Source organism: Diorhabda carinulata, chromosome X, assembly GCF_026250575.1.
Source record: "Diorhabda carinulata isolate Delta chromosome X, icDioCari1.1, whole genome shotgun sequence".
NCBI classification, from domain to species: Eukaryota; Metazoa; Arthropoda; class Insecta; order Coleoptera; family Chrysomelidae; genus Diorhabda; species Diorhabda carinulata.
In genome coordinates this window covers 34,342,847-34,360,015 of record NC_079472.1, presented here as the reverse complement: position 1 = coordinate 34,360,015, position 17,169 = coordinate 34,342,847, and the positions used below count along the sequence as shown (strand labels likewise).

General features: G+C 30.8%; 1 protein-coding gene and 1 long non-coding RNA gene across 4 annotated transcripts in view; one reads left to right on the top strand and one right to left on the bottom strand.

The window, feature by feature from the left end:
- The window catches only part of LOC130901269 (lachesin-like), a 389,818-nt gene that overhangs the window by 66,115 nt on the left and 306,534 nt on the right, over window positions 1-17,169 (top strand). The gene's annotated exons all lie outside the window — the stretch shown is intronic.
- Window positions 1-17,169, bottom strand: part of LOC130901270 (uncharacterized) — a 107,719-nt gene that overhangs the window by 52,164 nt on the left and 38,386 nt on the right. Inside the window, exon 4 of one of the 2 annotated variants that reach the window (XR_009060261.1) lies at window positions 302-630. The exons of the other annotated variant lie outside the window; for it this stretch is intronic. This is a non-coding gene — a long non-coding RNA (uncharacterized LOC130901270). Of the gene's footprint in view, window positions 1-301; window positions 631-17,169 lie in introns of those variants that run through there. 2 annotated transcript variants of the gene reach the window in all.

Sequence of the window (17,169 nt, the reverse complement as noted above, 5' to 3'; positions counted from 1 at the left end):
GAGATAAAATTTTCATTGGGATCGTAATGGAGCTGAGAAAATTCAAATATTTTTATGAAAAATAATAAAAACAAGATGAAAGGAGAGAATATATGACGTTGCATCTAGATCGTTCATCTTCAAGTAAAAATAAGTTTTCAAATGTTTACAAAGTCCATAAAAAGAGATATAAGAATGGTGTTCTGCGAAATGAAAATCGATACTTTAAGTAAATTTTGAGCGAAGAACGTTATCTACTTGAACAACAACCCTGAAACTACTTGGAAAATGGATGAATGAATTCAAATAAAGGATATATTAATTTGAGAACATATAATTATTAAAGTTTTCTATATTTGCCTTACAATTCATTTAAACTATATTTAATGGTCTATTCACACAGTGTTTCTAGTTTATAAACTCAATTCATCCACGCACTGCAACAGTAAATGCATTAAACTAATGACTATCCACACTACAACTATACACTAGGACTTATTACTAGGCACTGTGTTTCTTAATATACTTATTTATTTAAACACACTGTTTACTTGTCTATCAGGATGTATTCGGGATGATATCAGATTATTCACATTCTCACTGATGAACGAGGACCAATTTATAAAAAACGCACTTCTCGATCATTCGGTCCTAGAATGTAGACAAACAATAAGGCCTTCTTAGAAATAGATTCTAAAGAAATAATGTAAACAAATTGCCGCCGATTATAAAAACACGTATAAAGCTTTTCTGGGCATTTTGCGTATCCGCAAAAATTTTGTTTCTTTTAATAGAACAGGACTGGTATGTCAGTGGACAAGTAGTAGGTATTTTTACACAACATCAGAATCAACCTTTATATACAGTTGAAGCATCGTTTTCCGCTATAGGAGTATGAGCACTTTTCTTGGACATACAGTTACGTATTGAAGCTGACAGGAAGTTTCAATAACAAAAATCGTAATATAACCATGGATACCTGCTTTTCATCGATACGATTAGTAGAAAAACTTATGTTCGGTACACTGCTCAATAATGAGAGGAAAGTACCAGCAACCTTTTTTGAAACGTCGTCTGATACCAACTTCAGCGTTTGATCTTAGTAATCTTTTCGATGATGTGGTTAACAAAGACACGGATAAACCACAAATTTTCCAATTTTATATGATGAAGTACACACTTTTTATCGGTTGTGTCACTTACTATGAAAATGAAAAAACACGCAGACATGTGTGATGAAGTTGCCGGATTACTAAACAAGCAGTTTTCAGAGCAAAATTATCATCTGAATTTATCCAATTTATCAATTACTGATATTAAAATTGATTGCATCTCAACTATGTAACGTGTTAAAAAGAGAGATAAAATTTTCTTTGGGATCGTAATGGAGTTCATGAAAAATGTTGTATAGAGAATTTTCCAAATTTTTTCCCCAAAACATACCGAAAATTTATCGAAATAAATTTGGTTGATTTAAAATAATGGAAGAATTTTAAACGGTTGAGGAAATTATCCATTATTAAAATTTTATGGCAATAAAATCCTCAATTATAAATGCTCGTTTCTAGCAAATATAACTAAAACTACTCCCGAAATGTAGATTCTAGCTTAACGTTCCGTAGTTTTTATTTTAAACATTCCGCAAAATAACGGCTTCTCAATTGACTCAATTCAGAGTTCTTATTGCTTTTCTCATTCAGGGCGTTTTATAAAAGAAAAGAACAGTAAAATTACAGAAGAGCAAGAAGAATTCAAACTCACTTCTTGTTTAGCTAATGAAGTGCCTAGTTTTCCGCTGGTTAATGTCGTTTTCTATGCGACAATGAAACGCAGTTAAGAAAGTGGTTAATTATATTTTTTGCTGAGATGTTGAAGTCTAATGACGTCTATACCATGCAATTTGAAATAATTTCACATACTTTTTGAAGTTTTCGTAAGTGAGTTAATTATTTCGATTATTAGTTGTTCGCATGTTCACTTATCCAGAAAAAGAAAACTTCAAAGAATATCAAGAAAACTTTTTCTATTTGCACTGATTTTGTACCTCAGTATAGGTTAAAGCTAACATGAACATACTGCGAATTATGAATCAGTTGAAGCATTGTATTCCAAAAAAATCTGATTAATTTCTCGATTAATTCTGGTTTGATCTATTCGAAATCGAAAATTCATGGTATTGTTAATATACCCAATTCTAATATACGTTAGAATTAGTTTTCTCACGTTTTGAATTTTGATATTAACAGAATTTCGTTAGTGTTAGTAGAATTATTGAGATTTTGGGAGAAACTACTTAAGTTCTTAGTTGTACTGCCAACTGCTTACTGGTTTAAATATTAGGATCTTCTAAATTTGATTGTCATTCTAACCTAGTTACACCTGTTACTCAATGTCTTCTCAGTCAAAGTCACAGTTTTATGATATATAGACTAGTTAATATAGCACGAATTAAGTTTGGTGTGGGGATTGTCACCAGAATCGTAAATCTCAAGACAGCATCGAATTCTTCTTAAGTGATCGTTATAATGCCGTTAATATGTGGTTGTCAACCATCGAATATGGGTGTTTATGTGAAACGTTAGAACTTTTGATACAAAATTTCAAAATTCCCTACTAACAAATCAGATTCTGAATTTGGCCTGTATTTTGTTTCTCTAGTAAATGTTTTCGATGGTTTTTATGATGTTATATGGGATTTGCCTGTTGTCTAGAAGGTGTACCATGTCCTTCAGTTGTATTCAGTCAAATGCCTTTTCCACGTCCATAAAATATATGAACGTCGATTTGTTATACTCGATGGATTTTTCAGTTATTTGTTGCGGGACAAATATCGCATCTGTACAAGGTCTTCCTGATCTGAATCCTTGCTGTTCATCGCTCAATGTGGTGAGTTCATTCATTATGTTTGTCATGATATTTGTTACTAGCTACAAGGTTGTATTTAAAAGGTTTATGCCTCGGTAGTTTGCGGGTATCTTTTTGTCTCCTTTTTTGAACAGTTAAATTGTGGTACTTAGGCGCCTTTCATCCGGAATTTTCTGATTTAATAGGATTTTGGGAGTTATAGCTGCTAGCTGCTGTTTCAGGCTTCTCCCACCGTATTTGAGATTCCGTCTGGGCCCGGACTTTTTCTGTTCTCAATTTTCATTAATGCGGTTTCTCAATCTCTTTCTTCTATTTCAGCTTCTTCGTTAATTGTGATTTCTGGACTGTCCGATATGCTTTCTGTATCTTCTTCTTTATACAGGCCGAAATCAATGGCATACCTACTGAACGAATTCCGAAGAAAGGGTATAAAATGGCGAACCACGACGTCAAGATCCTATGCTATGCCGATGATGCTGTTCTGATTGCAGAAAACGAAGATGACCTACGGAGATTGCTATTCAAATTCAACACAACTGCAAAAAATTTAAAATTGAAGATATCTGCAGCAAAAACAAAATGCATGATCACCTCAAAAACACCTATCAGATGTAAACTGGTTGTAGATGATAGAATTATACAACAAAAGATGAAATTTAAATATCTAGGCATAGAAATATCAGGATACATAGGGCAGACTTCTTAGTAGGTAGAAAATAGACTAAAAGGTCATCAATACGATAAAAAAACAAAACTGCATTAACGAACTATGAAATATCAGAAAAATATGAATTTAATTATGAAGATTCAAGGTTCACAATCATATATTTTGTAAATTCTAATAAAATCTTTTCTTATTATAACAAATTTCTATTTGGATTTTATTCTTATTTTGATGTTCATTATGAAGGTGATCTATTGATTCATATGAATATGCAACTCGTCAGTGTTTATATCATATTTTGATAAAGACTAAAAGTCAAAACGTCAATATCTATCTGTCTTTCTAAAATTATTGAAAAAACTAATTTTAAAACAGAAGAGACCTAATATCCAGAACTTTTAGAAGCACAAAAATAATTATTTCTTAATCGCTAACTACAGTATTTATCAAGGAAAACCAGAAAAGTTCCACCACTTTTTGAAAACAAACAGTCTTTTTCGTTGAAAGAAATAACTTATGCGGTTCCTATTGTTAGCTAAAGCACGATATGTTGTTAGAAATCTTTTCATTTATGAATATAATACCGGTTTAAGTTTATAACGCTTGTTTATTGTGAAATATTCAGTTGAAAACGTAACTTGTTATTAGAAGAACCATAAATTTGTGAATTTCTCCAGGGATCAAACTGTCATATGTACTCTGAATGTGAACATGAAAATTTGACAATAAGAAAAATGAACGTGTCTACATTTTCTTAAATTACGAAAGAGTATATATGACAAAACATTTTGGTGAATACTAAGTCGAGTACGCTTTCTACCGCTGAGATGAATATGCGGTATTCCAATTTCCTTGGCAGGTGCTCCCTCTGGGGATCCTGGAAAACAATTTTAACTGTAATTGCAGAAGTTATTCAGTGTTGACAGAAATGATGAAATGCTCTATTGTTTTTCGCTGAAAGTAATTGGGGAAAATAACTGTAATCAGCAATAACAGCAATTCACGAGTATATCAAGTTCAAGGAAACATAATACAATAATAATAATAATTAAAATCAGGTGAAGATATTTGTTGAGTAAACTTGAGGAACATGTAAATTTATTTAAAATAATGTCACAACTTACGAGAAATTGTGATATACATGCTGGATACTGAATTTTCCTTTGACTTCCTATATTTTGAATATAGAGTGTGACAAACTAAAAAGTATTCCGTCATGAAAAGATTCATATCTCGCAATTTACCATATTTGATGTTTAAAGTTTACTATGATCGTTTGAACAATAATTATGTGAAGTACCAGAAATTAATGTAATTTCTGCGCATTTGTCAGGTCGTTTCGTACGTCGTTTCAAAAGGCATTGTGACTTGTTCATCCACAAATAATTGAATAATTGTTTATTGGACTCTTTACGAAATTTGAGGTAGAATAGTCAGCCAAACATCAGGTAAGTTGCTTAGAAAAACATTTCCAAAGTACATGAAAGGTTGGTAAAAGCCAAAAAGTATATTTTATATCAGATCCGATAGTTTCCATCTCTAAGTCTCTCATCCATCAGGAGACCATGATTTCCTTAGTGGCGAAACATTTGAAAATTATTATGATGACTAGAATTGAGTATAGAGGTATTTTACTCAAAAAACAATTGATATTATTTGACATGACTTTATGGTTTCCTCAACTAATTTTACGACTGTTTGATTTGTCCAATCATTAATATTATAAAGCAAATCAGTCAATAGTTTTTGTATTTTCCTAGATTATGACACGCTAGGTGGATGATATTTTCGCTATATTCAATAAGATAATTCAATTCAAAATGTACACTTATAAAATGGAAAATAATGGACAGTTATAATTTTTAGATGCTTTAGTAATTAAAATAGTAGGTACATCTTGGCTGATTTTTACCATAGTATCCAACATAATATGGCCACTTTCACTTAACATCAAGAGATACAATAAGAAAATTGATGTAACTGCACTCAACGGATATGATAAAAGAATTCTAAATACGTTCATTAACCGTCATAGTTTTTAGAAAACACCTTCTTTGAAATAAAAATGGAAAGAAAATGCTATGGTACCTTCCAATCTTGTTTATATAAAGGGATTCAAAGGGAATTCTTAACAGAGTAGATTTTAAATTGGTTTATAAACCCAACCATATTTTGAAACAGATGCTGGATAATCCCAAGGATGAAATACCAAATTGGGAAAATTAGCTATAGTAATTGTGACGGGAAGTATATTCGGAAGACTAAGAGATCCGTTAGTTTCCGGTTTAAAGAACACGTAGCTGATTTAAAATATGAACGGACCCAAAAATCAAGTATTGCCGATCACGAAGCCAGTCAAAATCATGACATAAATATTAATTAATATATAATTAATATTCTAATATTAAACTGTTAGATGAATTGTAATTGCCAAATGTAAGAAGTAAGAACAGCTTGAATAGTAATAAAGGACCAATGTTTCACAGCTAGCTCTATAGTTTAGTAGTGAAGAAATAAATGTAAAAATTTCCAAAAAGGAGGTTTTCCCGCTGTAATTAATTTTCGCGGGAGAATGGTTATTGGTGGGAAAATTTACGTTTACGTTTCAAAAATTCCTACTTAGCGAAACTCGAATACTTTGACTTCCAGGAGCTTACTTTCCAATTTGAATTCGATATCCATTTTTTATTATCGTTTCCTTTTGTTCTAGTTCCATTTCAGCAGTTTGATTATAATATAAATTATTCAGCAAATTTGCAAAAATGAATTAAATCTCGTGAAACCTTCGGATAAGATATATAAGTATACAGTTTACAAGCAAAATTACACAGTTGAGTTATATTAAGATTGTTCAAAACTTCCTACAAAAACAAAAAAAGATTCAACTTGCACAACTCACCAAATAGCACACAAACAATAGGTATTGTGTTATTTTCCACTTAAACTGTCAACATTAGTCAATGTTAAGTAAATTGCTTGGTTTCCAAACAGATCTTGTGAAACTCCCTTTTGTAGTAACTTTGCTTTACGGAATAATTTAATCCTTTCTGGAGTGAGCTTTCATAATTGCAAGGAAAAGACTCCATAGACCATAGAGTGGAGTTTTATTACTATTACATCTTATAATTCAATTTCATAAAGTAAAAATTTCTTTAATATATCCATTAGGAAGATCGTTTCCATATTAATACCTAATAGTTTTCATGTTTTTAAGTGTTTACTATTGAAATCTCTGTTCAATCCAGCCTACGACGAATTGGTGCGCAATAACTATATTTTTTTACTAAAAATATTTTTTTATATTCTTATACTTCTAGCAAGCTATTGGAGTAAAAGCGCTGCCTAAGGACAAAATAAAACATCAAGATATATTTCATTTATTATTTCTACTTCCAAGTGTTTTGTTCGCTTAAGAAAACAGTAGAAAGGTAGGTCAAACCCTCGGTGACGTAACATTACTATTTCAATAGGGTACAAGCATAAGAAAAGGAAAAACCTCATTTCTCCCGACATTTAATACGATTTTACTGTTCTACGCTTCCTACTGCAGGTGTATAGATATTCATTTACATAATCGGATATTGCAGAAATTGAATTCAAGATATAGATTTGAATCGTTTGTATCGAAGTATTCACCGTGATTTTACCTCAACCATTGGCAAGTTGGTTATTGTGCTAATTTTTTTCCATTTTTAAGGAAAACATCTGGAGCTGAAAGAACATATTAGTGACTTACGAACTGCTTCAATTTTATATTTATAAGAAAATCGCTTACTCGTTACATCATTATTTTTGGTTTAAGGGTATAACTTCATTTGCATTTGTAATCAACACCTTTAATATTACCAGATGGTGAAAGTTCTGTTTTATATAAAATATTTTTATTCTTTCCTGTACATAATATTGTTTGTCCTTGTTAACAGTAACATTGCACAGTTCAGTGCTCATTAAGCTTAATAGTTCTGATAAACTTAACGATTTTTTTTCTCACACACCATGATTTATTTCACAAAACTTTAGTTCAATAAAAACGTCTGTTCATCACTTTTATCCTAAGAGAATTATAATTTGTGCAAGGCTTTCTTTGTTATTCCCATTTTTTTTTTGGCAAATATACAATATTTAAGCAATTTCTCCCAAAAGGCAATTTTCAAAAAATTCTTGAAGTATTTCTCATTTTTTAAATATTATTCATTCCATTCAATAAATAAGTTTCATAAACATATTTAGTTATTTCATCGTACTGATGAATCCTGAATCTATTTTTTAGAAGCTGAGGTGTTTGTCTCATATTGGAACCTCTTATTTTACGGCGGATTGACATAAGAGTGATTTTTCAATAAAAATGTTCCTTTACCATGAAAAATATTGCATCTATCAACATAACCTTTCAACTCCAAGCAATCTAATACACAATATCTGGGAATTTCTGCGAATATACGCGGTTTTCTTTGCCATTGGTCAGAATTTTTCGAAATTTGGGAGCTATATTCACTGAATATAGTATTTTGACCAACGGTTTCTAGCTAACAATTCTTTCAAGACAAAACGATTGTCATAAAATTTGGCATGACAGTAATAAATTACTTGAGGTTCAAAAGTTGTTGTACTGACTTGTTTATTTCCCCTAGGATTAAATGCCACCCCTCTACGTGAGTGAAAATTATCAAATGCAAACTATTTTTGGAAATTTGTGGATGAAATAAATTTAAGAATTTAAGAAATTAAATTTACTTTTTACTAAGGTAATCCTTTTTTTGCTACTCACTATTGAATCCGATGAGTTTTCTATCAAAAATGTATGTTTTTGGACTTTTTTAACAATAACAAAAAAACTATGCTTCCCACTATGAAGTTCAAATACGAGGATTGTTTATTAAATAGGGTTTCCAAAGAGCTGAAGACGTTAGAAACACTTTCAGGTAGCATCTGGTAGGAGTGGCGTGTAACTTGGCTCCTTTTTCCCAGTTCGCACCCCGGCGAGCTGACTATAATGTGTATTTTTGTAATGAGTGTCATTGGATTATGACGTCCGGTGCAAATTAAGTAATGTTTACAGTTTTTGTGTACAAAAAACGTTCTTCCTGTAGACGTTCTTTCTCAACTATGTAAGGTGTATAGTAAAAAGTATATTAGTGCGCAGCATTTGCAAATAATTCAAAGATGGACGTACAGATTTGGATGGAATACTGTCTGACATCCTTACATCACAAAATTGGCAACCAGTGATTAACATCTCTTCCCTGAACTGAAGAAATATTTCAATTTGAAAAAACAATGCAGAAGGTTTAAGAAGGAGCATTTTTCAGTTATTCCAAATAACTATTTTTTATAGTGATTATAATAAAACAACTATGCAATTCCAAAACATTGTAATCATGATCTTCTTAACGTCTAAAATTGGTTTTTACTTTCTTGTATATTCTTTGAAACAAGTTCCTTGTTTTGACCGTGTTTATGTATTTGTATTTATAGTGTAAGTAAGCTCTAGGTCAGGTCGCACCCCCCTTTCATGCAAATTATTACATATACGTTCTTTTGGAATATTTACTTTATTATTTTTCTTGGCGATCACTACGTACTTACACACGGACTCTTTCAACCCTGTCTGGATTAATGAGGATGGTAACTTATCATTTATATGAGTATGAAAACTAATATATCAGATTCCTATCGAATATAGAAAAATGTCAATAGACAAATGGAGAAATTTGTTTCCAATAACATTATTTCTCTTAGTTTTCTCTCCTTTAGATTTTAATGCGGGTTTATTGGATTTAGTAAAATGTACTTCATTGAATCGTATTATTTTATTACTAACCAATTTTTTCTAAAACCTTTTCTTGGTTACTGTAGTTACCATCATCATTTTGTTCACTCCGAATCAAATGCATTGATATCAAATCGAAAATTAAAAATCATGTAATCATAACATGAAGGAGGAAAACCAGTTTTTAATGTCATACCAGCTGAAAGTTATTAATTTGTGGTTTCCAGCCTTACATTAACTTCCAATTAATTTTTATAATGACTCGCATCAGCTATATAATGAATGGTGTAATGAGTCTCTTTTGAAAATTTGTCACATCATCAATTATTTTTTAAGTAGAGACAAGCGAAGAATCATTTCCTTTAATAAACTGAGTTTTTTTCCGGATAATTGAATTAAGAATATATTATAGAAGTCCACGGAAATCATTCATGAGCTTACAATTTTTTCTAGTTCAACTTTATAGTTGTAATAGAAGACTACTTTTCCCAATGGCATCAGAATTTGACATTTGGAGTGAAATTTTCCCTACTCTTTATTTAAAAAATAGTTAAGGTGGTTGTAAAAACTTTAGCGAAAATTTCACACATTTTATGTAGGTACACTGATAATTGAACTTGACATTAAGAGTCTCTCTGTAAGCATTAAACATTTAGATTTGGAATTACTCAGCATACTTTGTCTCTTTACGCCAGGGAGCTTCTATGTCTGTAACAAAAATTCGATATTTGTTCTCATTAGGAACGAACGCTTCCATGGTTAGACAAAGCTCAGTTAGTATTATTATTTCAACTTTATCAAACAGAGGCGGGTTTATGTATTTAAAACCACATAATTTGTATTAAAATTAATATATCATCAGTGAATAACAGATACCCGATATAATTATTAAGATAGACACTTGTAAATTGAAAGATAAATATATTTATTATGAATATCTTTCACATTAAATGAAAAAGATGATCATGAAGGATTTTCAAGTCCACTTCTATCCATCATTGTATTGGATGACATAAAAAAGAAATAACCTGGAACAAATGGTATTGAATAGTGAAAACGGAAGAAAAAGGAATAGAAATATAACAACTGTTTTGATTAGTTTCAATTTGATTGGGACATATTCAACTTAATAGTTGAGTGAATGATTTTAATAAATCCCTAAAAGGCGAATATTACGAAACTTTCAAAGTTTCCAAATTGAATTATCGGAGTTCCTCTATCTAGTCCGATCCTGCAACATCATTATATTTAATCTAAAACTTCACCAACTTCAGTAAACATGCAATTTAATCATATTAAAGTCACCGCGTTTAATGCAGCAGGTGTTCTAAATTTTCATATTCATCAGTCAACAAGATGGTCACAACAATTATAAAGTTTACAGAAAAGAAAAATAAACTGACAATTAATTGAGTCAGTGATAAATTCAATAATTGCGATGGATTGCAATAAGATGTGGTTTTGATATGGACATGTATACTATTCTTTCACAACTATTCATTTTCACATCTACTAACGCGTATATCAATTTCTATTATAGATTATCAATTATCTCTTAAATTTATGTAAACAAAAGTTATATAAATATGAGATTCACTCATCATATATTGAAAGCCGTTTTCTTATATTCTCAATGAAAGTTTCGACTCCTATTCAAACCCGTCTCTGTAGCAAAACTAATGTGAAGTTTACCAAAGTTAACAAGAAGAGCAGGGGATAAACACAAAAGGGAGTTGAGTGTATATTGCTCTTGTAACGGCTTAAAATATATGATATTGTTCTTTTACTTTCGGTAAGTAGATCTGTAGAATTCACAAGGGTAAACAAATTCAAGGTAGGGACGCATATGTGGAAAGTGATAAATGATATTGTATTTTTTTATGTAAGTTCAGCAAACGATTCAATCACGGGAAAATCCATAATATAAATAGATGAAATTATTATTTGTGTAATACCTGAAATGTTAAGAACTGAATATTGATGTAAATGTAATTTCTTAGGCAATTTAAAGTGAATTTCAATACAGTATACTTGATTTATTTCATCACAAACGTTGCCAATCGATTTTAATTATAAAATAATTCAGTCGAATAAACTCATATTGTTGTCATATAGAAAAAAATTTATGCGATTAAAATCAATAGAATAGAGCAAACCAATGGTGTGATACGGATACTCACTATCAGCACAATTTTTTCATTGCATTTTTTTATTTTGCATCATTATTAAAACTCGGATATACCTTCAATAATAGTAACAACCAGTTGACAAATAATTTTCCTTTGACATATACCAAATACCTAGTTTTATTTTTTAGTCTCTGATGCTGAATAATAAAATTTTCACAAAGATGCAGATGAATTTTCAAAATCGAATCTTCCAGATGAGATTCGAGAGTGGAGGATCAAAAAAATATAGTGAACATAGTGCAGTATGAAAGGGCAAATAATAGATTAGCTCTGCGTCGCAAGAAGAGCTCAAAAGTTGAAAAAAACAGAGTCCAGTTGAAATTAATATAAAAGAAGATTAATCAAGTTTGAATCAAAAATATACGTTTATTCGAATTCATGTTACCCATTAGGATAAAGTTTATAAAATAAAATGACAATATTCTTAACTAGGACGCCAATATTAATATTAATTCATAATCACTTGAATATAAGTATGTGATCGTGGAATGAATATAGTTATTAATTATCATTATTTTGATTCAATAAATATCTTAACATTTCTAAACTAGGAATGAACAATTAATTGAAAGTACCTAGAACATCTGCCAAGTATGAAAAATGAAAATTTGATTATTATGAAAATAGATCTTTTTATAGTAGTTCAAGTCATTTCCTATGCTATCGTGAAATTTCAACCGTACAAATTTTTGAAAATGATATTTTTATAAATTTTACCACGACCTTATATAAAAGCTGAAATTTTAACTTTTCTACAAATTATAATTTGTGCATGGCATATTAAATAAGTTTTCTAAACATGCGACTTTCAGTTATTTCCATAAAATATATTATTCACCCTGAAATTAATTATGATCTAACATTGAAACCAAGTTTTATTACTACAATTACCACAACTTCTTTATCACCAGAATACACAAAAACTTGACCCCTCAGATATTAAAAACCCTTAAAAAATAATATATATTGGGAATAAAGCGATTTTCATACAATATAATCAGCCTTGCATCAACCACACTCTATTTGTAGATGATCATATACACTTCAACAACTTCATTGCGTTTTACTTCATCCTTTGTATCGTCAACTTTAATTGTGGCAAAAAACTATTACATGATCAATTTCTTAGTGACTCATAGTCTTCGCTTAGCTAAATGATCTCTTTTTCCTTTGATAGAACATATTATTTCGGTAAACGTTAATAATAATCTGTGTTACTAATAAACTCATTTCATTGATAATTTTTGTGTTATTTTATGAATTCCAAATAACACCAAAATAAAGTTTAAAATTCTACAACTCGGTATTATCAAATAAAGTTATGGGTATGGATTTACATATAACTCAATTGCTCATTGTAAACAAAAATTATCAGTCTGCTTCGCTATTGACACCTGCCGAAGAATCTAGCCAAGAAACCTCCTCACTTGCAAATACAAAAATACTAGTGATAAATTATATATTATTGTAGTGACTGGAATTCTTTGAAATGTGACAAAACGACTTTGGTATTAAAATTTGTAACAAAAACTTACAGCATTTCTGTTAATCCGTCAGAAAAATACTTCTTTGTGAGCTATTATTTTTTATTATGGGATATTTAAGAAAGTTGATCATATTAAGTGTTTAGTATTTAGTGTTTATGTATTTAGTAAAATGTTAAAGCCCCCATATCAATCCGCAAAATTATGCATCTGTGCAAATAATATCAATTTTAAGTGAAAATCATAATGCTTATTTAAATTATTTATTGTAGGTCAAGTACACTTTTTTAATCGTGATGAAGTATTAGAGAATTGAATTTAAAAAGAGTTTTAGATATTGAAGTACATCAAAGTTGAAATTGCGGATTCAATGACAATGAAGCCAAGTGAAAAGATTCGGACAAAATTCAATATTTTGTTACGAAATCAGTAAAATCTCAAATCGGCTATTAACAAAATTGGTAGTTTATGCGGGATTGCAAGGGCTAACTTTCTGTATTAATTGATTTGACGTGTATTACCACAATCTGAAGTTTCTCAGGTGGGTCAAGCTTTCCTCGTAACATCATGTAACAACTAAGTACTTTCGCTTTTTACTGATAGGGAGCGTTGCTTTATTTTTTGAATAACTTATGTTAGTGCTTTAATTTGTCGTTTGTCACGTGATATAAGTCACATTGACGTATCTTTAGAAACAAGTAGTTCGCGATTTTTATTAAAGCTACTAGTTGCGGATAATTTTAGATGAAGTGCAGAAAAGAACGTATTCCGCAAAAGTTACCTTACCAGAAACCTGCAGCGAATGACAAAGAAATAAGTAAAGTTTATGTCTTGTCAGAATTGATAGAAAAAATTCCGTTCTGGACATTTTTTCCTCAAAGATAAGCAACGTTATGGTCGGCCTAGCAAAGTTGATAATGACCAAATCAAACTCATAATATAGCCGACCCTTTCTTCATCCCTGGTGATGAAAAAATGCTAACACGATAAACCAGTACAAACCACATCGATAACTGAAAAACTACAAAAAAAACTCATGCTGTCAATTTGGTGGAATTACAAAAGTTTTGTGTTTTTTGAGCTGCTTCAAAGGTGCCAAAGATCAAATCTGATGTTTGCTATCAACAATTAATGGAACTGGATGAAGCAATCAAAGAAAAACGGCGATAATTGTCTAATCGGAGAGGTTTTGTGTGCCATTATGATACTGCAGAGCCTCACACATCTCTAACAACTCGTGGGAAATTATTGGAGCTTGACTGGGAAGTGATGCCACATGCCCCATACAGTCCTGATCTGGCACCATCTGATTATCATACCAAACCTAACTAAGTTTGCAGAGTTCTACGAATGGTGAAACTTTCACAAATGACAATGACCTTCAATCGCACCTGGTTCAGTTTTCTGCTGATAAAGACCAGAAATTTCATGAGCGCGGAATCATGAAGCTGGAAGAAAGATGGCAAAAGGTCATTGAGCAAAATAGTAAATATATAATTAATCAAAAATCATTCTTCATTTATACAAAACCGAAATTACTTTATCTCCAACCAATATATGAATTATACGTTTCTCTGATATTTTATCTAATTACTAATGATTTTGCCATTATAAATTGGAAATTGGATCAATCATACACAATTATGAAAGTATGGATTTACTAATTGAGTTATAAAAATTTTATGAACTCTGCAAAAGCTTCGTGAAATACTTCCTAATTTTGATCATATTTCAAGCTGTTCCACTGCAAAATCTCTCTCGATTTTACTGTTTACGAATTGCTGCATCAACGGCTTAACATATATAAACTGGAAAATGGGTGTGTTGTTAATATGTACCATTAATATTCCACCAATCATCAACATAAATTCTTCTTTGGTTTCATCCCATTAAAATAAATCATTTTCTATTTGTATTTTGTATACGGATGAGTATTTCAACAAACTACTTTTCATTGCTTAAGCGGAAATCGAACAAATCGATAAATAACAAAATAATATTATTATCAATCATTTTTTTCATTGGAGAGAATGAACTTGGCCTTAATAGCTGGAACGATAAAATATAATTATTGGAAATATCTGGAATCAGAATGAAATTACTTCCAGTTAAATTAATCGGCTTTCCAGCGAATTACTCAGAAATGGGGTTAAAGCGATTGAAAAAACTGGAAAAGAGATATGTCCCAATACCTGAAATACGAAAGGATTACCAATTTTTTGAGGCGAAATTAGTTGTTTCGATGATAATATTACCGTTGATGTTAAGAATTGTTACAAGACTCGTAAAAGATTATCTATGTCGGTATCAGAGGAGAAGTCTAAAAAAATTAAACCTGCCTTCAGTGAATCGATAAGAAAACTGTATTTCCAAGAAGTAAAAGATGTTTGAGGTTTCATATTATACAATCTGTCAACCATTCATTCCACTAGATCAGTAATTAGATTCGGTTTTTTGTTTCTTCTGAAATCGCAAAAGACGTTTATTATGCCAAAATGAAGTCCATTTTTCTGAAAGCTTGTTATCATTATGTTTCCCTTTGTGGTTCATGTTCACTTAGAGGAGACAATGGAGCAGTAAAACTGGAAATTAACTAAATAAATAGTCGAAATCGCTAAAATTATTAAGAAATAAGTTTAAAAATTTTCAAAGAAAACGTTTCAAAACGATTAATGATCTGAACGTTAGGAATGAAACTTTGAATGAATTAACACTAATTCTACTATGTTACAACGTAAATAATTTAGGTTTTCAATATTCACTTTATTCACTGAATAATCATAAAAAAAAAGCATTTCCTCAAAACCTTAGTAAAACTATTATTTGGGCTTAGATGCAAAAAATTGCCGCTCCACATTTTTAACTCTAGTTTTGATTCAAATTTCCTACGCAAATATTTCACCGCGATTGTGAATGAATGGTCAACTGACGGTGCAAGATCCGGACTAACTGCTGGATGTAGTAGAAGTTTAACTTTCGCAGTATGTGGTTAAGTATTGTCTTGTTGCAAGATATTCTGCTTTCGGATAACGAAACCTAATTATTTTTCGACCATCTGGAATGATTTTGAAGTGCACTAAATCTTCATAAATCCAATAGACCCACAATAAGACTTTTCGCACGAATCGACATCTCTTTGCAGAGTTATTCGGCAAGCTTCGCATGAATCTTGGTACTATTCAACAACTTCTATAGATCTTATATAATGATTTCAATCCCAATTTATAATATTTTTGGAATATCCACGAGAATCAGGCTTTCTTTGTAAAATCAATATCACATGGAGGTGGACGACTTGACCAAGAACGATCTGCAAACATCAAATTTTCACTAGACAATTAAACAAAAGCTGTACCATGGGCTCAATAACTGTGACTTATCTTTAAATTCCAATTTTCAGCGGCCACAATTGCTTCTAACTTTTGATTACGAAAATGTCTAATAATACATATTTTATATTTATCGCTTTCCATAATATTTATTATAAAAACGTTCTGAGTTGTAATCCATATTCCATAGAAGTAGATATCAAAAAATTACAATATTTACATCAAATGGTGCTTAGAAATTACCCTTTGTTTATAAGTTTTTATTAGCCGGATTATTTGTATCGTTCACTGCTGATTTTTAGAATTCAACTAACTACTAACTCATATACGCTCTTGCAATGATTCTATAACCTCGTAGAAACTTCTACTTAGCTACAGAAACTTGTAAAACAATAATTGTTTAATAATTAATATAGCTACCCACAATCTTTTATAGTTTCCATTGCATCGAATTAAGACTAGCGCCGTCAAAAGGCGCTTAGCCTTTCATAAATTTCATTGGTATTTGTTGTTTATATGACATAAACGAATTTTTCCAAAATTCTAGAAAATAAACAAACGAAATAAATAAATAGAAAGAACTTCCTAGGAATTAGATTCAAAAAACACACCACTGGGTTAACATAACATCAAATGTGGCGCGAATTCGCCAAATTTCAAAATTTCATTATAACCGGATAGGACCGGCTTCACAGGTTATGATATGAACGAGTTCGTGTTAGTATCTACCAGGCTACTAACTTCAAAGTTTATTTAATTTTGCACACCTAGGCATCATCATTACTACACCTTTCAGGTATTTGTGACTGTTGTCACAACAATAATTAGGTGGTTGTTGTCATTGAATAAGTTGGCATACAAAAATTGTTACTCAATTTATGAGACTGCT